Genomic DNA, 26,936 nt, shown 5'->3' on the forward strand with positions numbered 1-26,936 from the left:
TAAGATAAATGGCATCAGACATCAGTGTCATTGAGTGTCATTCATGTGTTAAAGACTGATGGTGCAATATAATGTTAAAATCAAAAGAAAGAACAGTTTAACAAAAATTGTTGATGCAAGATTCTGACAGGATCAGCTTTGCATATGCTACACTGTCAGGACAAAGCTGCACAAAGTTAAAATCATACAAAAGTTGGCTACAGATAGAAGTTGGCAGTAGTGTGGATAAATGAAGTTATTAGCAGTACTGTATTCTCCAGAAGCAAATTCAGGATATTCAAACATACTTTCTACACCATCAGGAGCCTGTGAAGGTGTGATATCATAATCATCTGATGTTTTTTTCTGTCCCTAGGCCACGTAAATCAAATACAATGATCTGACACAGTAATTTCTGTAATCATCTCTTTAATTTTAATGAAGTGACAAATTAAACAAACTTACTTGTCAGGCCACTACTGGTAACAGCATCATCATAATACTCAGTCTTTTCTTCATTGACATATTTTGCTGAAAAATAATTTTAAAAGTTATATGTTTACAACAATACAGCATTGACTGTGAAAGTACAACATTATTAATTAATAATTCTGTTACAAAGTGACATCTAGTTTAAGGATGTGAAACAGTCATTAGTTGGCTGTCTTTATGGGGAGGCCAGTAATAAAACAGACATTAAATGAAACATTAGTTGTTTTAATCATAAACATTCTACTTTTATATTGTACAGTATGTGAGTTCTTTATGAGCACAGGACAAAATGCACAGAAATGAAACACATTCAACTAATAACCCTTTATTAATTCCAAAGTTTTTACTCACAAAGCTGTCAACAATGCACGTCAAGGCATCTATTGCTCACACTTATAGGATTCAGTAGTGAGTCAAACCTTTAACACTAGTGATTTTGTTGGAGGCCTATACAAAGTAATGTGTAAGACAGAATGTTTATCTTGATGACATCCTGATCTATTCCCCTTCACTGCCCCAACACATTTGCGACATAACCCAAGTACTCTGTACTCTCCTGCTGAACCACCTGTACTGCAAATTGGAGATGTGTGGAGTTTCACCTGTGTGAGGTCAGCTACCTAGGCTCATAAATGCAACTGGTGTATGTAATCAGGTGACCAAGGTGAAGGCAGTAACCAACTGGCCTTGTCCCCAGATGCACCATGATTTAAAGCCCTTTGTGTGTTTTGCCAATTTCTATCACATTTTATTAGGGAGTTTAGGGCTAAGCCCTATCTGCTCACCAACTTTGTGGGGGAAATACCAATTTAGAGTGGTGCTCTGTAGTACAGCAGACTTTTGCAGCTCTAAAAAAGGCATTCACCACAGCCCTAGTCCTACAACATCCAGATCCCTCAAGTTCATTTGTCATGGAAGTGAATGCTTCCAATGTGGAAGCCCCAAACTTAAAGTAGTAGCATTCTTTTCTAAAAAAGATCGAGAGCTTTTTCCAGTAAAAGTTGGAGTGGAGGCATTAGTTGGAGGGTGCTCAGCATCCCTTTGTGGTAATAACTGACCACAAAAACCTCCAATACCTTCAAACAGCCAGACAACTTAACTCCAACCAAGCCAGGTGGTCTGTTTTTCCTTCAGGTTCAATATTACCATCACTTATCAAGCTGCATTGAAGGATACCAAAGCAGATGCCTTGTCAAGGCAGCCACACCCACTAGCCAGAAACACATCCTATTTCCTTCCTGTTTCCTGGAGGGGGGGCATCAGATGGGACCTGGACAGAGTTATTCTGCTGGCAAACCCTCACCAAGCTGTCCGGATCACCAGTTGTATGGACCACCTAAGTGCCACTATATTCTCATCATATGGGCCCTTAACTCACTAGGAACGGGCCATCCAGGCTCAACACGAACAGAAAAGTTGCTTGCCGCCAGATAATCATGACTTTCAATGCAGCAAGATATCATCAGCCATGCAGCCTCCTGTACAATTGGTGCTAGAAGCAAGACCCCTTGCACACTCCCTGCAAGCAAGCTGCTGCCTCTGCCTGTACCTGATAGGCCATGGTCTTACATATTATTTGACTTTGTCACCAATCTCTAAGTTTCAGATGGTAACACCACCATTATTTCCAGTGCCAATCTCTTTTCTAAAATGGTCCATTTCATCCCTCTTCCAGTTCTCTGTACAGCTCTACAGATGGCCAACCTCCACTTCCAACATGTCTTTCATCAGTTCAGACTGCAGGAGGACATAGTGTCAGACTGAGGGGTACAATTTATATTGCGAGTCTGGCAGGAGCTTTTGGACAAACTCAGTGTCACAGTGAGACTGACCTCTGAATACCACCTGCAGGCTACTGGTGGGGCAGTTAAACCAGGATTTAGGGAAGTTCTTGTGACTATACTACCAAGAACATCCTGAGACATGGAGTGCTTTCCTGCCCTAGGCTGAACATTCCCAGAAATCGATACATCACTACTCCACAGGGCTCACTCCATTTGAGTGCATCCTGGGGTTTCAGCCACTTCTGTACCCCTGGAACTTGTTGACATTACAGTTTTCGGTAGTGCTGCACAGGCTACAGGAGAGCCAGAGGGTAAGGGAGGAGACATATTACTGCCTTCATCATAGTGGCATTCAAGAGAAATGCTGATCAGCGACAATGTCACTGCAGACAGATTCAGTACATGGTGGACTGGTAGGGCATGTGCCTAAAGAAAGCAGTTGGATACTAGCTAGATTTTCGACACCGTACTAGTCAACGTTTTCCATCATGCACATCCCACTTGTTGCCCTTGCTGTGCCTGCACCTGGGTTTCGATGGGCCCTTCAGGGGTTGGGCGGTACTGTCATGCCCTGGCCAATATCCAGCCACCAATCACATAGCACCGATCACTCAAATGTCAATCACACTCGACTTCAACCCCTACTCTCAATCAGCTGTATATTATATCACATCCTGTACCTATTCCTTGCTTATTCCTCTTCCTATTTAATCTCCACAGACATTGGAGTTTAGTGCTTCGCAATGAATGTTTGGTATTCATTTACATCAACATTATCATTACACTACAATACATAATTAATAATAAGCAGTGCAGCTGGAATGTGCAAGTAAAGAGAAAATATAAACCTGTTATAATGGGCTCTACCTAAACTGCCAATGTATTCTCACCTGTACCACCTCCTGAGTCCTGTCCAGGGGAGATGACATCATCATAGTCCTCTGGAATAAGAGCTACATCAGCACACGTAAACAACTTTTAATGCTAAAGAGCAACAAGTCTGACATTATTCATGTGTTGATTCTGAGAATGTCTTTATCACTTTAAGAGAAACCAAGCTGTTGTAACATGAGAGTTTGGTTCAAGACTTAGAGCATCATCATAAATCTCTACCATACCCTCTATCAAAATGTAGCAATAAATGCCATCACACATCAGTGACATTGAGTGTCATTAATGTGTTTAAAACTGAGTGCAAAATAATATTAAAATCAAGTAAAGTTTAACAAAAATAGTTGATGCAAAATTCTCACAGGGTCACAGGTGAAGTCAAACAAAAGTTGACTGCATATTGCAGTTACCTATTTGGACAGGAGTGTCACTGAAGTTATGAGCAGAGCTATATTTTCCAGAAGAGAGGTGGTTATATTCAAACATACTTGCTGCACTATCAGGAGCCTGCGCAGGTCTGATGTCATCATAATTCTCCCGTGTCTTTTTTGTCTCTGTGTCACCTAAATCAAATAAAATGAGCTGAGATTGTAATTTCAGTCATCATCTCTATAATTTTAGTGAAAAGATGAATGATTAAACCAACTTACTTGTCAGACCACTACTGGTAACAGCATCATCATAATACTCAGTCTTTTCTTCATTGACATATTTTGCTGTAACCGAAAGAAAAGTGAATTTGTTGTAAAGTATATTAAGATATATGTTGCATCCAAAGAGAATTGTCTATGAGAACAATCACCAAAACTCTACAAGGTAACACATCCACAAGGTACCACATCTGGCACCCACATCACACTAACTAAGGAGTTTTTAAAAAGTTGTATGTTTACGACAAAACAGCATTGATTGGAAGTATAAGATTATTAAACAACACTATGATTTCTTTCATTTCTAATATTTCTCTGTGAGATGTAATCCCACCCTTACCTGAGAGAAGCTCTTTACCAACATCTTCATAACCAGAATGCTGAGCTTCTGAGTTGATATATTCTGTCAGAAGAGAACAGAGCAATCATGAAACATGCTTGAAACAGGAACTTATGAGTATCTTCCTTCAGGGATAATAATGAGTTGTGAGAAAAACAGAATATTTGTCCAGTTGACTGCCATGCTTCCATACAATACAAATACAATAATCCAGGGGTGTCATTAGACCAAAATTAATGGAGCATGTGCCCCACTGAAATGTTTCCATGCCCCACTATAATCACTGGTAAAAGCCACTGAGCTAAAAGTCAGTACAAAATCCATAATGCTTTACATTTTAACCTTGTTGAGTAGAACTATACCATATAAATTCACTACAGGGACTACATGTCCCATAATGACCCAGTATCTTTCCAAACGCTTGAGTAGCTAATAATAATAGTGATGCAAGACCAGAAGACAAGGTAATGATCATTTAAAATCTACTCACATATAACCATTTCACTTACCAAAAAACACATATTGAACCATTAAAATGAAGGCACTGGTTAAGTTAACAAGGGGGCACTGCTAACTAGATAACACAAACTTATAAAATGAGAAATATAACCAGTAAACTATTCATTTTGCACATTTGTGCTATTTAGTTAGCATGAACTGGTGATGCAAAAACAAAATCACAATTCACATGTAGTTTTATCTCTCAAAGGAAACATTTCATAAGATTAACTGCTGAGAACATGTGAAAATAGTATTAACATGAAATGTAAGTTCTTAAATATAACATGTAGTAAATGTAAATTACTTTTTCACATCACAGAAGTGAGAGAGCAGGGAACAAGAGTGAGAATAGAAGAAGAAGAGAGAGAAAGCATGAAAGCAGATGCAGAACAGGTAGAAGTAGTAAGAGAGAGAGTAAAACAGAGCAGGGAAAGGAGCAACAGAAAAGCATATGCACAGTCCTGCCCCTCCTGACTGCCAAACAAAGGGGCTGAGCTATACCCTCCTTCATTCTGTGTGTGTCTCAGTTTAGACAAGAGTCTTGAAATACCCCTGCACCACACATGCAAATAAAAACACACAAACATGTGCACACACTCTGTGTAACCTTTATCCTCTTAGTCTTTCTGTCTGTCGGAGCTACACAGAGTCACACAAAGATTTAACCCCTTACCTCTTCCTATTGCTCTTTCTATGTATCTCTGCTTCTCTCACACACTCAAGCCAACTCAAACAATCATGCACACACTCACCTTATCTGTCTTTCCTCTTCTTGTTATTTATTTCACTCTCTGTCTCTCTCCCTCACACATAGTAACACACTCAAGCATACACTTGAGACAAAAAGCAAAAGGTGTAAGCATACATTTCTCCAAAACTTAAAATAATTACACACTCTAACTTTGCCTAACCAGATACTTCTCAGCAGTATTCCCACAATTACCACTTGCCCTCTCAACTATATAATTCTTTAAATATATTACTTTACATCACATTTACATATTCAGGATGTAAAAAAAAGGGCCTAGAGATAAACAACTAGAAAGGCACCCAAGTAAACAAAGAAAAGACAGAGGGGATTACATTTGCCCATTAACAGCAATGACTGACTTGAGGTCAGTTCTCATCTTTACACCAGAGCCTTGAAGACTAAAGACAAAGTCAGAAATCAGAATGTTGATTCTGATCAGAACTTCAGCAGTTACATCAAATCATTAACAAAGAACAACTGTTAACTATCTAAAGAATATATCAAAGGGTAAAGATTTCATGTCTAAGCAGGGCATAGAGAAACTAATACATGCCTTTTTCTCATACATTTACATTTATGGCATTTAGCAGACGCTCTTATCCAGAGCGACTTACAAAAGTGCTTTGTCATAGAATATCCTAGTACAGTACAGTAGGATAGAGTCTAACATACCAATGAAGTTTGTCTTGTCCTACAGACAAGATTACTGCACTAGTCTTAATACGGGCCAAATTTATAATTAAACCATTACAGATTATTCAAAAGGCAGCTGCCAGAAATCTTACCAAAACAAATAGAGTTGAGCACATTGATTCCAGTTTTCACATTCTTACATCCACTACCAATTCATTTCAAAGTTCTTCATTTTTGGTACTTCTATATATAATTATATACAAACAATTGTATATAAATCACTGAATGGCCTAGAACCAAAATACATCTCTGATCTACTGGAAGAATACAAACCCAATAGACCAGTCAGGCTAGTCAGCTAATGCTGCCTAGAATCAGAACCAAATATGGTGAGGCAACTTTTAGACAGTATGATGCTAAAAGCAATCACAACCTTCTTAATGTTAGATATACCCCAAATGTCATTGTTTTTAAGTCTAAATTGACAATGTTCTTGTTTTCTTGTGCCTTTATCTTTTATCTTCTAATTTGACTTTACTTTAACTCTACTTCTATTTTTTTGAAAAGCCCTTTCTGAGGTGACAGATCTCAGCCTTTATTATTTAAAACTTTTTTTTCCCACTCAATGTTTCTATAAATTTGAGCAAAGTACTTTGAATTCCTATTGTGCATGAAAGGTACTACATATTAAAACTTGCCTTGCCTTATAGTGATAAGGCAGACATTTATCATGATACTGTTCAGATCTCTTAATGTAGTGAGCAGCAAGATGTGAAATGTCATAAGGTATGAAAAGAGTGCGATACAGTCACACAGCTTCAAAATAACAAATATAACACACAAGCTCTCTCATTTTTCTCTCACTTTGTAATGTTTTTTTTTTTTTTTAAATCTTTGTGTCATACACACTAGGATTGCCTGCAATATTACCCTTCCCTATTACTCACCCTTTTGAGCTGAGATGGGAGTTCTTTCATTGGTGATTCTGTGGTCAATCTCCTCATAGATTACTTCAGGCAAAGTCTTACACCTCCTCTTAGAGAGCACTGGGTGTGAAGACAGGTGCAAACATGGCTTCAGCAAATTAATGACAGACTGAAGGATTATAAGATGTCTATGATATAAGATGTGTAAAACTGTAGATTATATGTGAATGTGCCCCACTTTTCCTGAGCACTCTGTTCTGGTAAACCAGCCCAGAGAGAAGCACTAAGGCCAGGAAGAGCAGCACTCCCAGTACCAGCAGGACCACTGAAGAGGTAACTGGTTGAGGTAGAGGTCGACTGGTTGTTATCATCTCAGATTTACCAACTGGAAAGGAAATTGCAAAATAGAACATGTATAAACAGTATTTTTTATTTGAACATTTAAAAAAAAATGAGGCAGAGGAATGAAAAGAGGACCTGAGATGGAGTTGGTGGTTACTTTGCTTGTAATCACAGGGGTTAGGGAGATGTCTAGAAATAGAGAACCAAATCAGTTAGGTGGACACAGAACTCACACAAACATACAAAATCAAAGCCATAATTAGCTTTATTCTCTAACTGACCCTAGCAAGTATATGTCTGTTATATCATTTAATTTACATTTCTTTCTAGACATTTTTGATATTATTATTATTGTTGTTGTTATTGATGTTGACACTCATAATGATGATAACGATTTACCTGAAAAATCCAGCATTTCTCAGGTTATTAAAAAAATTTATCATTGTCACTGATGTACATGAATGTCAATATTTAATTTTGAGGTTGCCAGTTCTGGTAAGCCAAAAAGCAATTCATGAATAATGAAGCTGCGGATGACATTTATATTTGTTCATTTTTTGATCAGATTTGACTGTATACTAATGCTACCTCAGTGTATAAGGATGTGTATTTTCAGGGCTATACATTTGTTAGGAGGGAAAAACTTAATTACTAGTTTCTTCTCATTTCTTTAACTGTTATCTCACTTCTTTTCACCTCTTCCTCATGACTTAGCTCCTCCCTCTGGGGACATGACAAAATGATGCAAGGATAAGATGTGAGGACAGAGGGCTCAGTGACAAAACTTCCACCCAGAGTCCTTGCTTACTGAAGCACAAGTTTAAAGCAACATGACTAACTGATGATGTGCTGCACAGGTTTATCCCTCATCACCAGGTTCAACACCCAGAGATGCATAACAAGGTGTAATTAGACTACAAACTAAATAAACATCAAAACATTGCAAGCACAATTTCTATTTTTCAGCTACTGAATTTGTCAAAGGAGTTATTTATTGAATCCAAAACCCTGTCTGAGGTCTCCTCTGACCTGCACAAGTGACGCCAGCATCCTCTTTGTGGGAGCAATCAGTGTGGTTCTTCAGTGAATAACTGCAGTCCCACAGGTGAAACTCATCCCCTCTACACTCCACTCTGTTCAACCAGATCACCACTTCACCAGCACCAAAGGCAGCACTCCCATTAGCACTCAGTGCCTTCCCACAGCCCAGCTGCCTGCAGACCACCTCAGCATCCCTGATGTCCCACTGATCATCACAGATGGAGCCCCACGCAGCGTTATGGTAAACCTCCAGCCTCCCAGAGCAGCTTCCCTCTGGTCCACTCAGCCTGAGAGGCAGCGGAACTATACCACAGACATATGACATGAGGAGAAAATACTGCACAGGACAGTTAGGGTAGTAACATAACTGTCTGGGTTCAACAGATACCACATTTCTTGTCAGCTTTGATTGTGTGAAGTATTGATGTTGAGTAATCCATTAAAATTTATAATGACTAGAGTAAGATATTGGAAGAATTTTGATTCATGCTCTCATTAATTAATGCATCCTTACCTGAGCACTGTCTTTGATGGGGAAATGAAGAGCATTTCACATGTTTTTGTAATTGTTTCTGCACTCCTGTGAGTATGGTAATATAAATTATGATTGCAGATTTAACATTCATGAGCATTTAATTCTTAACTTCTCAGCTACTTGATATCTGCAAGAATATTTACATGCAGGGAGAATCTGCCTACCTGAACAGGTAATGTGAGCCACCTCCTTGTCATTATCACACTTATTGTGCCCCCAGGGGTCAGATGGGCAGTGCCATAGAGTGGAGTCATGTTTCCTACATTTCACCTGATCCAGCCAGTTAGGAGATGATTCCACTCTTGCTCTGGCCCCAGACTCCCTGCCTGTTTTCCCACAGTTCAGCTCTTGACAGATCAAACTTGCTGTTTCCTCATTCATCCCATTCACACACACATTCCCCCGGTTCCATTGTAGAACACTTCCAGATTCCCTTTACACCCCTCAGTGAGTCTAATCTCTTTAAACTCTGGTGAGAGAAAATATGCAGGCAACTATTTTGTCAATCTTTCTATGATTCTTAAATGTTTCTACACGAGAGCTCACTCTACCCACAGTATAAATGCACAGTTGCCATCAGTGTCTATTAATTACCGTTATTTATGTTTCTTTAAACCCATATGAAACTTAGCTTTCTTAACAAAACAAAACTTAAATAGCTAAAAGCAAATTACAATGAGCATTATTAAATATGATACTGCTTTGGTGCAGTTTGGGATTCTCTTCTATCAGAATTATTAGATATAATTATTGTATGCTCAATGTCATAGAGTTTTACATTTGACACTTGCCTTTGAACTGTGCAAATGTGTTACATTTTATGTTATCACTATACACTTTAAAGAACAAAATACAAGTAAATCAAATTCAAGAACAGCTGCAGTCAGCATACTTCACCTGAGCACACGACCTCTATATCCTCCTTGTGTCTGCAGTCATGCTTTCCCCCAGATTGATACCTGCAGTTCCACAGGGACGTCTCGTTTCCCTCACACTGCACCTCATTCAGCCATATGGGCCCGGTTCCTGGACCAAACCAGGCTGGTACGTAGGCACTGAGGGCCACTCCACACTGCAGCTGCCTGCACACCACCTGGGCATCCTCAATATCCCATGAGTCATCACACACTGTCCCCCACGATCCACTGAGGAAAACCTCCAGCCTTCCTGCACAGTCTACCCCAGAGCCAACCAGCCTGATGGAGGAATGGGCTGAAACACACACATACACACACACACACACACACACACACACACACACACACACACACACACACACACACACACACACACACACACACACACACACCTTAATTGTCCAAAACATTTCAGACAGTTTAAACTCTGGTTTTGATTTACATAGAATTGTTCCACCAAAATAAGCACATGAGGTTATTATTTTTGTTAATGTGACATAAAGGTCATGAATCCTCACACAACTGGTGTAGATTTTAGAGTAGAATAGGCAAGCATGTTATTAATTTTGTTAACAATTACCAGTTTTTAGGTTAATGTAACACTTACCAGAGCAGGTGATTGACAGCTGTTCCATGGAGCTGCAGGAGAGGTTGAGGAGGTTTGCACTGCTGCAGTTCCCCAGATGAGCTTCACTCCCAGAACAATTGAAACCCCTCACACACATGTGGCTGTGTTGATCAGGACTGGATGGAGAGGAGCTGGAGAAGTTCAGCACAGAGCCACAGCCCAGCTGTCTGCACACCACAGAGGCTTCAGATACACTCCAGGAGTCCAGGAGAACTCTCCTCCAGCCCGGGCTGAAGTAAACCTCCACCTGCCCTTCACACTCACTCCCTCCAGACAACCGCACTTGCCCCTCATGAAAGGCCTGAGAGGAACCTGAATGGGAATATAATTAAACATGTAAATTAATAAGCTTATTTTAGCATGCAAAATATGACTAATTTCACTAATGTGGTGAACATGAATGGAAGAGCTCACCATTGCAGATGACTCCAGCATCCTGTTTATGAGAGCATTCTGCTCGACTCCATGATGAGATGGGGGCATTCTGATAGGTGCGTCTCGTTGCCATGACAATCAAACACATCAGCCCAGATGTCGCCACTCCCCTCCCCAAACCAGTCCGCTGCCAACAATGCCACAGCACTCCCACACTTCAGCTGTCCACAGAGGACACTGGCAGCTTTCATATCCCAGCTAGCCCTACAAACTGAGCCCCATTCATTGAGGTACTGGAGCTCCACTCGACCAGAACAGGAGTCCCAGCCATTCACCAGTTGTGCTGCTGTGTGACCTGTAAAACATAGAACTGATTACAGATATGTAAAATGAAAAGAACAAAGCTTATCTTAGTATTTCATAGTTACAATATATTTATGGCAAAAAAATGGCAAAGACTTAACCTGAACATATTAGTCCCACATCACTGTAATGGGAGCAGTTCTGTTTGACTGAAGATGTTGGACAGAGAGAAACCTCAGATTCATTGCCTATACACTGAAGTTCATCTGTCCACACCAGACCCTCCCCTTTGCCAAAAGTAGCTGCTCCCAGCACCTTCATAGGATGCCCACGTCCCAGCTCTCTACAAACAACCTCTGCATCTTGTTGGTCAAAGTCAGTATCACACACTGTGGCCCAGGTCTTCCTATCAAACACCTCTACTCTCCCAGAGCACAAGTGAGGACCTTCGATAAGTCTGGGAATTTTGTGGCCTATGTTTGAAGTAACATCATTAATACCATGGACTACACATAAAATAATGGATGGACTACAAACATTCAGTTACTTAAAACGGACTAAGATAATTAAATTCAGGAGTATCTGATGTGTATCTATCTAGAATTAAACTAAATAATTACATTCATACTTTTAGATTAATATATAAGTTAATAAATCACAGACTTCTATAAAGTTAATTCTATAAACAGAGAAATGAGAAATATTGATGTTCAGTGTTATTAACCACCTGATTATTGGTGTTAAGCATGAATGAAACATACCTGAGCAGATTGCTTCGGCGTCATCATTATGTTTACATTTATGTTCACCCCAACCCAATGATCCACAGTGTTTCACTGTAGACTCAGATCCAGTGCAGTCCACATGACTCATCCAAATTGGTCCTGATCCTGGTATGTTACCTGCTGTAATACTCATTAACTCTCCACAGCCCAGCTCTCTACACACCACTACTGCAGCTAATGGAGTTCCACCCTCAGCACACACTGTTCCCCACTGTCCTCTATGAAAAACCTCCCCTCTCCCAGCACAGCGACTTCCACCATCCGCCAGCCTCACACTGCCTGTGTATGACCAAGAAGAAGAAAATGATAGAGTAACAAAGAGAGACAGACAGAGATAGATAATCTCAAACAACACACAAATAAAGTCAGGGAAATGCAAGATAAACTGTTAATGACGCATTTCTCACCAGCACACAACAGACCCACATCGTTGTCATGGGAGCAACTGTCTTTGAGTGAAGATGATGTTGGACATGAGTAAATATCAGATTCGTTGCCTCTGCACTGAAGCTCCTCTGTCCACACCTGGCCCTCCCCTCTGCCAAAAGCAGCTGCTGACAGTACCTTCACAGGAGGCCCACAGCCCAGCTCTCTACATACAACCTCTGCATCCTGCTGGTTAAAGTCAGCATCACACACAGTGGCCCAGTTCTTTCCATGAAGCACCTCCACTCTTCCAGAGCAGTGAGACCCACTAACTAGTCTGACCCCTAAAATATTAACACAAGAAATATAGAGCATGGAACACTTTTTACTGATTAGATGCTTATACAGACAACATTTTCTAGTAGCTGAAAGAATACTAACACAGATTGATTTTAGAATATTACACTAGATAATACATGGTTCTTGATTTGTTTTCTAATTTCTTTAGAAAATAGACATTTCACTTTAAAATTTCAATAATATTACTTTAATATTATGTACTTATACTGCACACTATCAATTTCTATGTTGTAAAATGCGACTGTAGGGGAAACGCTAAACCGAGCCATGTGTGGGTGCGTGAGTTCAAGTGTCCTTGGGTACCAGGACCTGGAGCTGAGCAGTACCCATTACTATTAGGAAGAAATTTGGTAAAGTCAATTCAAGGCCCAAGAAAAGGCCAGTAAAATTGTCTAATATGTTTAACTTGTATCAAACTGTACCAAACTTAGTGCTATCTAAGAGCCATATGAATCAATGCTGGCAAGGAAGGAGATACATCTCTGAGGTTAGTCTAACCCGATACACATGTTCTATCTTCTGTAGCTGCATTCTTTTTGCATTAGACAGTGAACAATATTATTGAAGTCCTGCCACGGCAATGTATTTGCACAGAGGGATAGGGGGACATCTAGTGGCAAATAAAGAGAATTAAAGTTAGAGCGAACATGCCAACCAGAAAAGACAGGGAGAAGTGAAAATTTAAGCAAGCCAATCAGAGACTATAATTCCCTGCCCTTAAAGAATCCAGTGGGGTATTTAAAATTATGCACCACCATTAGCTAATCAGTGTTTGCTTTCAAAACCAACCTTTATCGCTCAGATTGATTCTATGTAATAAAGTTCATTATACTTTTAAAAATTTGTAATTTTTCTCATCCTCAAACCCATTTCTATGGGTGGTCTAATAATTGGCAAAGTTTAATTTAATTACATTTATTGCTAAAGAAAGACATCAATGCTGTTCTATCTGAATAAAGCAAGAGAACAAGAATGATTAAAAACTGATCTGTCAAAACATGTCAAGTTCATATGTCCATGTTCATGGAGGCTTCTAAAGACAATACTATTTTTGCTATTATTAAAATAATAAAACAATTGAGATGCATAAAATGTGTAAGAAAGTCATAACTGGTAAAACAGTCTGGAAGCTTGAAAAATGATGAGACAAAAAATTAATGAGAGGTACCTAAATTAATTCTAAAGATTAGTTTAATTTACCTGAGCAGATAACTCCTGCATCTTTGCCATGACCACAGTCATTAACCCCCAGTCCTCTTGAACCACAGTTCTTCAGTGTAGACTCTGATCCACTACAGGTCACATCATCCAACCAGATTGGTCCTGATCCTGGTCCAAAGTGAACATTACCCACTGCATCTACAGCCTCCCCGCAGCCCAGCTCTCTACACACCACTGCAGCATCTCTCATATCCCAATGATCACCACACACTGTTCCCCATTGTCCTCTATGAAGAACCTCCACTCTCCCAGCACAGCGACTGCTACCACCCACCAGTCTCACAATGTCTGCTCATCAGAGAGAGAGAGAGAGAGAGAGAAAGAGAGAGAGAGTGAGAGAGAGCGAGAGAGAGAGAGAGAGAGAGAGAGAAAGAGAGAGAGAGAGAGAGATGGAAAGAGAGATGTGGGAAATACATAAGTGTAATTTTCATGTGTGCCCTTCTTGTTACACACAGGCCACCAGATGGAGAGTTCAGCCACTTCTTGCATTCACCAACAAAGCTCACCTGCTCTGGAATACTGGCTGGTTGCCATGGTTCTTAATTCAGTAGACATGTCAACTGTTTGGTACTCCTTAACTGTATTATTTAAACAGTCTTAATTGTCAACATTGTTATGAAGTCTTGCTAGTTTTCTCTGTCTGCATTTCTGAGCAATTCATCTGTAGTTTACTCTGTTTCTCATGTAGCTTGCTCTTTTTGTCACGCTACCTGATCTGGACAAATTCCCTGGTTTTCTGCCTCTATGCTGATTAAGTCTACTATGATTTTTGCTGTTTGTTCTTTAGCTATTAGGATTATAATCATATAGTTTATAATAATTAATAATAATAATAATAATAATAATAATAATAATTAATAATAATAATAATATAACATTTTTTAATATTGTAAAAGTGTACATAATTCAGTCTTAGATAATATACTCATAACTGAGAGAGACTGTATAAATACTAAACAACTTACACAAATAGAGTCAGGGAAATGCAAGATAAAATGTGAATGATGCTTTTCTTACCAGCACACACTACTCCTACATCATTGTCATGGGAGCAGTCATGTTTTAGTTTAGATGATGTTTCACAGGAGTGAATATCTGATTCATTGCCTCTACACAGAAGCTCCTTTGTCCACACCTGGCCCTCCCCTCTTCCAAAAGCAGCTGCTCCCAGCACTTCCACAGGAGCCCCACAGCCCAGCTCTCTACACACAACCTCTGCATCCTGCTGGTCAAAGTCAGCATCACACACTGTGGCCCAGGTCTTCCCATGAAACAGTTCTACTCTCCCAGAGCAGCAAAGACCACCAATCAGTCTGACTCCTAATATATTAACTTAAGAGAAAAAAAAAATGTTAGTATTTACTAATGAATAATATTCAATTGTTGAAATAAATGTATTTTCTTTGTGAATTTCAAACTTTAAATGTCCTGTAAAATCATGTGGGGAAAAACTGTAATAATGTGCATTTCCAAATAATGATGTTCTTGCGTTCATAAATGGCAAAGGAAAGGAAATGAATTTTGTGCAGTAAACTGTATTCTTTAGGTTTTATGTAAACTTTTTGAGCATCTTACCTGAGCAGATGACTCCAGCATTTTTAGTTTGATTACAGTTATGTTTACCCCACCCTGCTGATCTACAGTTCTTAAGTGTAGACTCTGATCCACTACAGTCCACATCATCCATCCAGATTGGTCCGGATCCTGGTCCAAAGTGAGCATTACCCAGTACATCTACAGCCTCCCCACAGCCCAGCTCACTACACACCACTGCAGCATCTCTCATATCCCAGTCATCATCACACACTGTTCCCCACTGTCCTCTATGAAGAACCTCCACTCTCCCAGCACAGCGACTGCCACCATCCACCAGCCTCACACTGTCTGTGCAGAATGAAAATTAGGATGAAAGTATCAGGCAGAGAGGTATGGACACAAATAAGTAGAAAAAGAGACCATGGTGGAGGAGATACAGAGAGAAGGTTAAAATCCTACAAGAAATAAAAAATTACAGTCTGTCGAATACAAGATGCAGTTCTTACCACCACACACTAGTCCAATACCACTGTCATTAAAGCACTTGTGATTCAGTGTAGATGATTTTGGACAGAGGTGAATCTGAGATTCGTTGCCTCTGCACTGAAGCTCCTCTGTCCAAGCCTGGCCCTCCCCTCTTCCAAAAGCAGCTGCTCCCAGCATCTCCACAGGAGGTCCACAGTCCAGCTCTCTACACACAACCTCTGCATCCTGCTGGTCAAAGTCAGCATCACACACTGTGCCCCAGTTCTTCCCATGAAGCACCTCCACTCTCCCAGAGCAGCGAGGACCACCAACCAGTCTGACTCCTTAAATATTTGCACAGGGGATAGAGATACATGTAACTTTTGTAAATAAAAAGAAAATGCTTACACCAATTAAAGTTAAAGTAATGCACTAGTTAAAGCATTTTTCTTTCATTTGTAATTCATGACAGCACAAAGGAAAACCCTTATATACTAAAATATATACTGCAACCATACAAGACATGACTAAAACTAATATTCTAGGACAGTTAAAGAATTGTCACAAGACAGTACATATCAAAAACATCAAAATGACCAAAGTCTGATTAAAGTACTTACAGTGACTAATATAACAAATGTGAATTCATTACAGATGTCATATGCAGATGTAGTGTGGCTTACCTGAGCAGATGACTCCAGCATTTCTAGTTTGATTACAGTTATGTTTACCCCAACCTGGTGATCTACAGTTCTTCAGTGTAGACTCAGATCCATTACAGTCCACATCATCCATCCAGATTGGTCCTGATCCTGGTCCAAACTGAGCATTACCCAGTACATCTACAGCCTACCCACAGCCCAGCTCACTACACACCACTGCAGCCTCTCTCATATCCCAGTCATCATCACACACTGTTCCCCACTATCCTCTATGAAGAACCTCCACTCTCCCAGCACAGCGACTGATACCACCCACCAGCCTCACACTATCTGCACAACAGAGATACAGAATGAAACAGAAATTCTGTCAATTTTACATCAAATACAAATGAGACAAATAGAATGCTTATTCGAATGTTGCAGACATTTTAAAAACTATATATTAACTGTCATCTGACCTTCCTTTTTTCAAATTTAAATCTATTATCTTAATATATAAAATAGAAATAAACAACCAAATAAATAAATACATAAAATGCATTTTTTATACATTTCTAAATGCAAAACAAAGTGTTGAGGTTCACTTATTCATATGGGGATAAAGAAATATAAATGTATTTAAAATAAATTTATTTCTTACCAGCACACAACAGACCCACATCGTTGTCATGGGAGCAACTGTCTTTGAGTGAAGATGATGTTGGACATGAGTAAATATCAGATTCGTTGCCTCTACACTGAAGTTCCTTTGTCCACACCTGGCCCTCCCCTCTGCCCAAAGCAGCTGCTCCCAGCACCTTCACAGGAGCCCCACAGCCCAGCTCCCTACACACAACCTCTGCATCCTGCTGGTCAAAGTCAGCATCACACACTGTGGTCCAGTTCTTCCCATGAAGCACCTCTACTCTCCCAGAGCAATGGGATCCACCAATCAGTCTGACTCCTGACAAAACGAAAAACCATGGGAGCTTTTTAGTTTTATTAGTTTTTATTGGTTTAAATTTAAGTTTTTATTAGTTTAAATTCATTATTCTTCATGGCTTTTTCTTTTTCTATTTTGCTGTGTTCCTCTGTGCCTCTTTTACTGGATCTTTGCTGTTTCTTTCCGTAAGTGTCAACCTTTTCATGGGGTCTCACTGCAGAGCATGCATGATAAAACTTCTATTCCACATGCAACAGACTGGTATACCAATGGCGTCATAAATGTCCACAAACCAAATCTATTTGTAAATTGTGCCATGGTATTTGTAAGCTTAAGAGGTGTAGCAAAATCATTAAATACTGTAAATTTAATTCATGATGAGACAATCATGGCATAAAAAAATGCCATTTTGCTTGCATTAAAATTACAATGTAAACTATGGTGCTTTTATATCACTCTGATGGTGTAAAAAGCTCTCTTCTATAATAACTTTCTTCACCCAGTCAATGACAAACAAGGCCAGACCACACAAATTCATTATGGATCTTTGATGGTGATTAATTATTCTTTTATGTGCTTGAACAAGCATATATGAAAAGATAATGAGAAAATTATGACTGAAAGAAATTTCAGGCTTTTGTTTAAATCTCCTGCTTCACAGAATTTTTTAATGTGCAAAAAGACCTTTATTATTTCACATATGTCTCTTTTTACATTTCAACAGAGATGGTCACTGGCTGTAAATCTACTCTAAACTCCACCTGCCCTCTGAGACCTGACTCATCTATGAGGCCATGAAATTATGCTATTTTTACCATAATCATATGAGTGAAATGGTGGGCATATTTACCAAGCAATACAATTATATTGGAATAAACATGTTTACACCTCACTTATGACTGTGACTTTTTGTGACTTATTTAGCACTCAAAATTGGGCAGCTGGCTGATGCCGAGCGTGAGAAAAAGGGACAAGGTGAGTACTTCTTCCATGAAGGACATGCTTTGTGTGCTAGTTAAGGTTTCGCACAAAGGTTGCTCATATCTCATCTGATTCTAACCTAGCCATTGGTAACCTGAGGAATTGGAGCCTCATGAGGCTTCCCCAGCCTGCATGGAGGAACCTTTCATCTTGGTGGGCCTGGTGGTCCAGGGTCAGACTCTGCAGGATTCTACCTGCCCCCCAGGCTACTAGAATGATTACTCTGAAGGATCTTCCCTGCCCCTCCTAGACTATCGGGATGGCTACAAGAACTATAGCAAGGGTGAATTTTGTAAGTGGCTCTGGATAAGAGCATATGCTAAATGCCGTAAATGTAAATGTGAGGACTATGATGACCTCGAAAGCTTCAAGTCTAAAGCAAAGTCTGATCACTCTAAGGACCTTTGCATGGAAGTTAAGGAGGCCCTCCATACTTCCATACTTGAGGATCATACTTTTGGATCAGAAATTAGGTCAGGGGCCTATGATAATGACAAGCCCCCAGCACCCAAGGCTCCATCCAGAGCACACCACTCAAGAGCCCATATGTTCCCTCCAAAAAGGCTACATCGCGAGTGCCCAAGTCGCTAAGAGACACTTTCTCACCTAGTGCACACGACCCCAAAGTGGGAGAGATGGAAGCACCACTAGCACTGGACCCCAATGGTAGGTTTGCTATGTCATCTGGCAAGAAGACAGAGATGCCATCACCACCCAAGCCAGAGGTGAGCGCGTCCTCCTAGACTCACTGGACCGTGCCTTAACCTGCGACTGGAGGACTGGCTGGTCTTCCTCCCGGCCTCACCAGACTCTTCCCACTCCTTTATATGGTTCTGTTTCACATGTGCATGTCCCTTTTCACATCCTGCCTGTTCCTGCCCCCCTTCCTGTAAGTGTGCCCGTCCATGTGTCATTGACTTAGTCTCTGTTGTTCTCCCCTCTGTCCTGTCCATGCTAGCCCATGTCGGTCCACTTGGTCCTCCGACCTCATCATTTACTGTTGGTCTGGGGGCCGTGGCTCGATAGGCTGGTGCGCCAGGAGTCGTGCCATCGGGGAAGGGGGAGTTTTGTAACAGCATGGCCCCTCACCATGTCTGTGTGATGTCTTGTTGGTGTTTGTCATTGTGTGTGTGTGTGTGTGTGTGTGTGTCGGGGGGGTACATGACCATGTGTGAACACGGCTCGTTTCTGCATCCTGTCTCACCTCCCAGCATGTTTTTGCTTTCATTTTAACTAGTTTTCCAGTAAATGGACAGTTACCTTAACTGTCTTTCTCCCTGTAAGACTTTTAATTAAAATAAAGAAATAAGAAACATATATTTTCAAGGTAAAAATAAAAAATCCAATGGACATTTAAGTTTTCTTTACTTTTTGGCCAGGTAAACACCCGCCTACTGGCCCATCCCCCTTCTGTGAAGCATTTAGTGCCTGTTGTCTTGGTAATAACACAGTCCATTGGAAGCACCAAACCCCACATAGAGAGAACATATCAAATATATTGTACAAACTTCTTTTCTTGTAATCAAGAACGTGCACCTACATTTTCACTTCTGCATGACTAAAATTTTTTTCACATGCTGTGCTCTTCAGAACACAGTGTAACAGTGTGTTTGTCTAATTCTTCTAATTCTGGTTTCTTTAACATGACAGTGAGGTGCCTGTACTCAAATAGCCTGCATAGTCATCAGATCTCAATCCAATAGACTACCTTTTGGATGTGGAATGGAAGATTTGCAACACAGATGTGCAGTCAACAAGTCTGCAGCAATTGCATGATGCTATCATGGCAATGTGGACCAAAATCTCTAAGGAATGTTTCTAGGATCTTGTTGAATCTACACCATGAAGAATTATAGCAGATCTGAAGGCAAACAAAATGGGATTAAGTCCGTTTTTTTACCCTTTTCCAGCCTGAAAAAGTTGTGATGTGACATAAAATATGCATATGCAAGACATAGTACACCCGTGCATGCAAAGTACATACTCAGTGAACTCAGCTGAAAAATTAAAATTTATTTTCTCCCACTCCCTCTCTCTGTATCTAACTCTATATTGTATGTATTTGTGCATATATATATATATATATATATATATATATATATATATATATATATATATATATATATATAAAAGAGAGAGAGAGAGAGAGAGAGAGAGAGAGAGAGTGAGAGATGAGAGATTTATTGTTACTATAGCATATAGTATATAGTTATTGTACAGTATATAGCCTCAAAGAGAGACTCCAGTCAAGCTAGTGTTGAAATGTAAAATGTAAAAATCTTAGCATGGACCATGGACAAAAACTCAATTTGAGAATAAGAATTAACAGTTTACCTGAGCAGATTATTCCAGCATCGTTCTCATGACTACATTCCTGAAGCAATTTCCAAGTAGTAGCAGCTCCACATTTTTCCCATGTGGACTCCAGTACAGATCCTATGATTTGCCCAGATTAGTCCTGATCCCTGTCCAAAGTAAGCATTACCCAGTACATCTACAGCCTCCCCACAGCCCAGCTCTCTACACACCACTGCAGCATTTTTCATATCCCAGTCACCCTCACACGCCATTCCCCACTTTCCTCCATAAAGAGTCTCTACCCTCCCTGCACAGTGACTGCTACCATTCACCAGCCTGACAGTATCTGTATACCAGAGACACACACAGAGAGGGAGAGAGAGAAACAGAGAGTGAGAAACAAATAGAGAAAGACCATGTTAACTGCACAGGAGTTCAGAATAGCTATGTAATGCTGCAGACAGCTGTTTATTCCCTCTCTTCTATTTTTAATAAATGTATTATGATCATTGTAATTTATTATGATAATCTGTTATAAGCAAAAATATCTAGACAAAAAATGATAATAATAATAATAATAATAATAATAATATATACTCAAATGTGTTTTCTGATACCAAGGACTTACCAGCTGTGATGAATGTGACTGTGGATGACAGCAGAATGAGAGCCAGATAGCTTTCCATCTCCCTCTGCCCTGCACACATTCTGTTCAACTCAGCAGGCAAAACAAACTTCACATCCACTCCCCCAGAAAGACTGAAGGAACTGGGTCCCCTCAACCCCCTATAGAGAGCGAGAGCTCCTCATAGTCGCCAATCACACTTACTATTACCTTATTGGAAATGGAAGGGGAAATCATCAAACAGCTTCAATGACAAATCAAAGAAGGTTCTTTAAAAAATTTCCATATATATCAAAAGAACGTCAGCACTGATGAATAGAACTCCACCTCCTGTCTCTATAGGTCTCTGACTGATGAGAATGTGGTGAGAAAGACACCACCAAAATGGAGAGAGGAAGCGCTTGTGAATATACAGCTTTAATGCCACCTGCACAGTGCTGATCTAAGCACTGATAAATAACGTTCAGTGTCAAGCACAACTCCTCTTGAGAAAGATACACATATATAGAAATTAGTTCATTGCTAATAAGAGTTCACATAAGGTAAATTTCACCTGAGTGTCCGAACAATAATGAAGGAGACGTGTGAAGCAAACCCACACTCATATACAGACATTCTGCTGCAGTAAGTTAGACATTGTTGTCTAATCATGCTGCAGAAGTTGCAGTTTAAAAATAGTTCAGCTTTTAGGAAAAATGCTCATGTCTAACTAACGCCATTCATATTTATTTTTTTATTTTTTTGGAATTGATAGACTTGCTTTTTCTGAAACTGTAAGTCAGCAATAAACACCATAATGTCAGAGCAACGTCTTTCTAGAAGGTGTATCCCACAGTGTCATATATATGGAAGGCCGTTTAGGGTGAAAACTGTGAAACAGTTGCGCACATGCACACTACTTGCACATATATATGAAACACTTGTGCATTCATAGGAAATATTTGCACATACATTTGAAGCATTTTCACTACATTTTTTTGTAGGATAACTTACACTTATGTATACACGCACTTGCACATTCATTCACTGGTGCATAAACATAGAGTTTAACTATGTTTGTGTGTATGTGTGTGGTCACGTGTGTGTAAAACAATTTTTAGTGTGCCCAGAAGTAATTTCATTTTAACAGGAAGTCAGATATTTTATATATTTATATATTTCCCAGTTTAATTGATATAAATATATTCCTAATTGACATGTAATCATTTATGACAGAGGTCATTCACCTGCTGTGCAAGCACTTTGTATACATACGATAGATGTTATGCATAAAATAGATTTTTAAAATAACATGTAGGGGAGCTCGGAGTGAACAGCGTAGCCTATATCTTCTTTGCTTTACATCTTTGCTACAAATGTACATGTAAACTTTGTTTCCAACTACCAGTTCTGAACAATTTAGCCAAAAGTAGTGAGTGCAAACGTTACAATGTGCCTCATATGTGTGCTAGATGTAAAAATGGTTAAAAAGTCTGTTAAAACTGATAGAAATAACACAGCTCTATATTGCTTCGGCCAAATGAACTTTTCAGCCAAAATACATTTTAAAAATCTGATCCAGATTAGGTATGTTAGTGAAAACAAATTGTGTCAAGCGTGACAAATTTATTTTTGACAAAAAAATCGAATAACAAATAGCTGCATGATAGAAAGTATTTATATTGCATCTGTAATACGTTTCTGATTAATTGTGGGGAAATCAGATGACGTTACAGATGCATTCCATATCAACTGACTTATTTATATGACTTTAAAATGATTTATTATATATACCTGCATGTTGTTAAACATATGTGTAAGATTTCAATTGAATATTAACATTATTTAATTGAAATCTTACACATATGTTCATAGCACTAGGTGACAGCTTGAATGTTAATCTTATGCAGCTGAGTAAAATTGTACACAAAGATTCTAGAATGTTTGGAATCCAGATGCCATCTCTTTCTGAAATACATTCCATTTTCATACAATGTGTAGGTCAGTGTGCAGCTATTGTGTTTAATCTAATGGAAACAAATAGAGGACAATCTCAGCACATCTGTTCTGGCTTGCTTAACTCTCTACTCCGACTACAACTCCACATGTAAACTTTCTGTGTGCTCTGCATAGTATTACTTACAAGACTGTAACATAAGCAAGAAACCTCCATTACACTCATACATACTACAATAAGGAGATAAAAATGCGAATAAAAGGACACCACAAACCTAAGGTTTTCAGATGAAAAAAGTTTATTTTTCTTTTTTTCTTGAGGTGGCTTTTTTGTTGTATAAGTTGTTGTTATCAATAAAGTTCCTTTTCTGTTTTTCTATACTGGTCCTTGCCTGATGCCTGTCCAGGCAGATTTGAAAGCCCCGATGGATCATCTCCTCACTTCTCTGATGATGAGGAACCAGGCTACTACTCCCCCATGACACCTGACTGTAGGAGGTGTCCCCCGCTGATCTCTCACGCCTGCCAATGCCCCTCTACATGTGGTGTGCTACGGGCCACCCCCATGGTTGTGCTGGCCCCTGTCCCAATAAGGCAGCAGAGAGGAAGATTGTGACTCCCCCAGCCAACAACATTGCCAATGATGCAAGGAGCGTGCTCTGGAACCAAGCCTCCTGCTGTCCCTGTCCTGGTGGCCAGGGTTTTCAAGGGGATGTGTCCCCTGAATTTTTTGCTGGTTGCTCCTGGTTTTGGCCCTCTGGTGGCTGACCGGTCCTTCCTGACTCCTGACTGGTCCACCTAGGTGGGATAGTTGATCTAGAAGGGCACACAGGATCCTGTTTGTCTGGCTTTGTCTATTTTTTGTCAATTTTGCAAACCTCAAACAACCCATGCTTGACCTGCACCTAACCTGTACCAGAAAGCTAGAATAGAACATAAAAATAGGCTCTTGCTAAACTCTTCTGCGGATAACTAGCTGGCCTGTGCTCTGTAGTGTACCAAGTGGAAAATCAACTTTGATGGCCCATCTGACAGGCTCCCCACAGGAACTGAATACCATAAGTAGGCCTCAAATGTACAGTAAAAATGCATAAAGATCAGACAGGGCAGTATTATTTGGCAGGTTAATAAATGCACTAAAGTTGTAAACATGTCTAGGTTTCCACATCAATACATGTAAACAATAGATAATGTGCATGACAAACCCCCTTGTTATTTTTCAGAGATACCAAGGACCAACCTGTGTAAAATGCAAGTGTTTAGAATGAATAAAGACAACAGGCTAAAAGAAAAATGTATGTGAAATTGTTCGTACGAGCAATACATTGACTACAGACCGTTTCAATGAGAGAAACAAGAACAAAACATGTCCGTTTCTTTGGCGTTTCCGGTACAGCCATTTTTAAATATCCGGCTATGAAAATGACGAGCGCATACTTTCCGAGTCTCCCGAACGCAGAGAAAACAGGATATACACAGAACGTAGTCATACACGATCAATTATCTTTACCAGATACGTTTGAGAAGAATTGAAGAAGACCGTTTTCCCGCTGATTTAAAATGTTTGCCTGACGTGATATACCAAGCTGTATGTCGCTACCTTGTTAAAATGGTGTGTTTACACCATAGAGGGAGTGAAAGCGTACCGCAGTTTGGACGTATACATTTACTTTTTTAGTGGAAAAGTTGGGACTGTGTGTTTCTACAGTGCAGAGGGCATCAGTAATGTGTATGGTGAAGTTGGAACAAGTTAGGTTTGTGAATCTCAGATTAAGTGAAGTTTGCACACATTTTGCAACTTTGTGGCTGTGGAAAACAGTTGAAAAAGTTCCAAAAGGTTGGTAACTACAATGCCACCTATTAAAGTTTTGTTTTCTGAATGTACTCATTATGAATTAAACTGCTGTGCTCTTACCCATTTTATTAAATAAAATATAAAACTGGCAAACCTGCATCATTCTTGTAGCCTGATCCAAATCCAATGTTCAATACTGACTTCTGTAAACCAAACACAAAGCAGCTCTGAGCAACAAACTTTCTCAGCATTCCTTCTCTGACAGTAGTATCACCAAATAAGTTTTTTAAGTATTTGAAGGTGAGCTAAGCTTACAATGAGTTGTTATAAATATAGTAGTATTGTCAAAAACTCATTTTGTTCACCTTTTCACAACAGGATGACATCCCAGAGTGTGCACTCTACAACAATGAGGTGCAACAGTGATACTGTCACAATCACACTGACAGGTAGAGCAGTATTCTGGTGGCTGAAGCTGAACATTTTGATGGCCTTACACAGTATGGTCTGATACCACTACAGAAAAGCACAGTAAGTTAGCTGTAGATGCCACAACACAAATTCACAAAGATCCCCAAGCCCTTTACTCACCTGTTTGATGAAAACACAGCATCCTCTCAAAAACTGAACTTTAAATTAATGCAAGGCATTCCTTCTTCATTAAATATCGTGAACTTCAAATAACATACAATTGGCCAATCAAACTGTGAATTGTGGTTTGACCAAAGGCAGGGTCAAATCACTGCCAGTCACTTTGAAGAAGTGCTAAATTGCAAGATAGCTCAAGCTAGTCTGACATCAAAAATCATGGGGTACACATCCAGCAAAAACTCAACTGCTTTATTATGGTGTAGGGGGAACGAAAAGGTATCTAGAAAGGTATTTGTCAAATCATAAAAGCTGACATCAGAGTCTGGAGGGAAACAAGATTGGTGGTTAATCCAAGAGATCATTTAGCCCAGATGGTGCAGTGCAGTGCAAGTGCTGTCCGCCAGCTGTACTTGAGATAAAATACCCTGCAAAATAAAGTAAGTGAAGCTACCAGACATGCAGACTTTTGTCTGGAGCAAAATTATCCATTTATAAAGACTCATGCATACTACACACAAGTACAAATGTAGTATGTTGTAATTAGAAGTAGTTGTAATTAGTAGTTGTAGTATGAACAACTACTGACTGTCATATTCAGAGAATAGACTCTGAAGAGTACTGGGCTCAGATCAGACCTAAACTCGACTAGTTTTACTAACAGCACATTCTCAGAGAAATTTGCACAGACAAGCTGAAGGAGCTAAAATGGCTAAAATCACATGTTGTTGCAAATCTGATCTCTGTTGGTGAGTGCAGAGCATATCAGCAGATGTTGCATCTTAAATGTGTTAGGTTAAAAAGGCAGCCATGTGAGATGTGGTTGTGTTTGGTGTGTTTACAGAGGCCATCAAAGGAGCATGATCTAACAGAAACAAACCACAGTGAATTTATTTACATCCAAATTAAAACATTCTAGCTAATGCTCAAACATGTTATAGTATAACTTGAAGGGTCTACCTAAATACACACAGCATTAATAAATGTTTTTTTTTTTTTAATTATCTCTGAAGTTGATAACATCTTGTGCATGTGCATCCACCCCCATGTACTCCACTGCTTCATCCATAGATTGGGCTGCAGATGCTTCTGAAGGACCTCTGTGGTAGATACACGTGTTCTTTAGCCTTGATCAAGAAACACAAAGTCTTAGAAGGTTTTAGCGCTCACATGCATTTATTCAGCATAAACAATCTCCAAAGAAGGCACTTCAGACAAAAGATCCTAACATGGGTGTTGTCACCCTTCATCGGTCATCAGAGACAAAGAAGACTTGCCCAACTCACAACAACAACAAAAAAAAGGCATG

At 39.6% G+C, this 26,936-nt stretch overlaps 1 pseudogene; it reads right to left on the bottom strand.

Annotated features, from left to right (window-relative positions):
• Positions 1-155: 155 nt before the first annotated feature.
• On the bottom strand, positions 156-21,416 carry LOC118241664 (scavenger receptor cysteine-rich type 1 protein M130-like; annotated as a pseudogene).
• Positions 21,417-26,936: the final 5,520 nt, after the last annotated feature.

Source organism: Electrophorus electricus, chromosome 11 (genome assembly GCF_041902795.1).
Source record: "Electrophorus electricus isolate QZ-2024a chromosome 11, ASM4190279v1, whole genome shotgun sequence".
NCBI lineage: Eukaryota > Metazoa > Chordata > Actinopteri > Gymnotiformes > Gymnotidae > Electrophorus > Electrophorus electricus.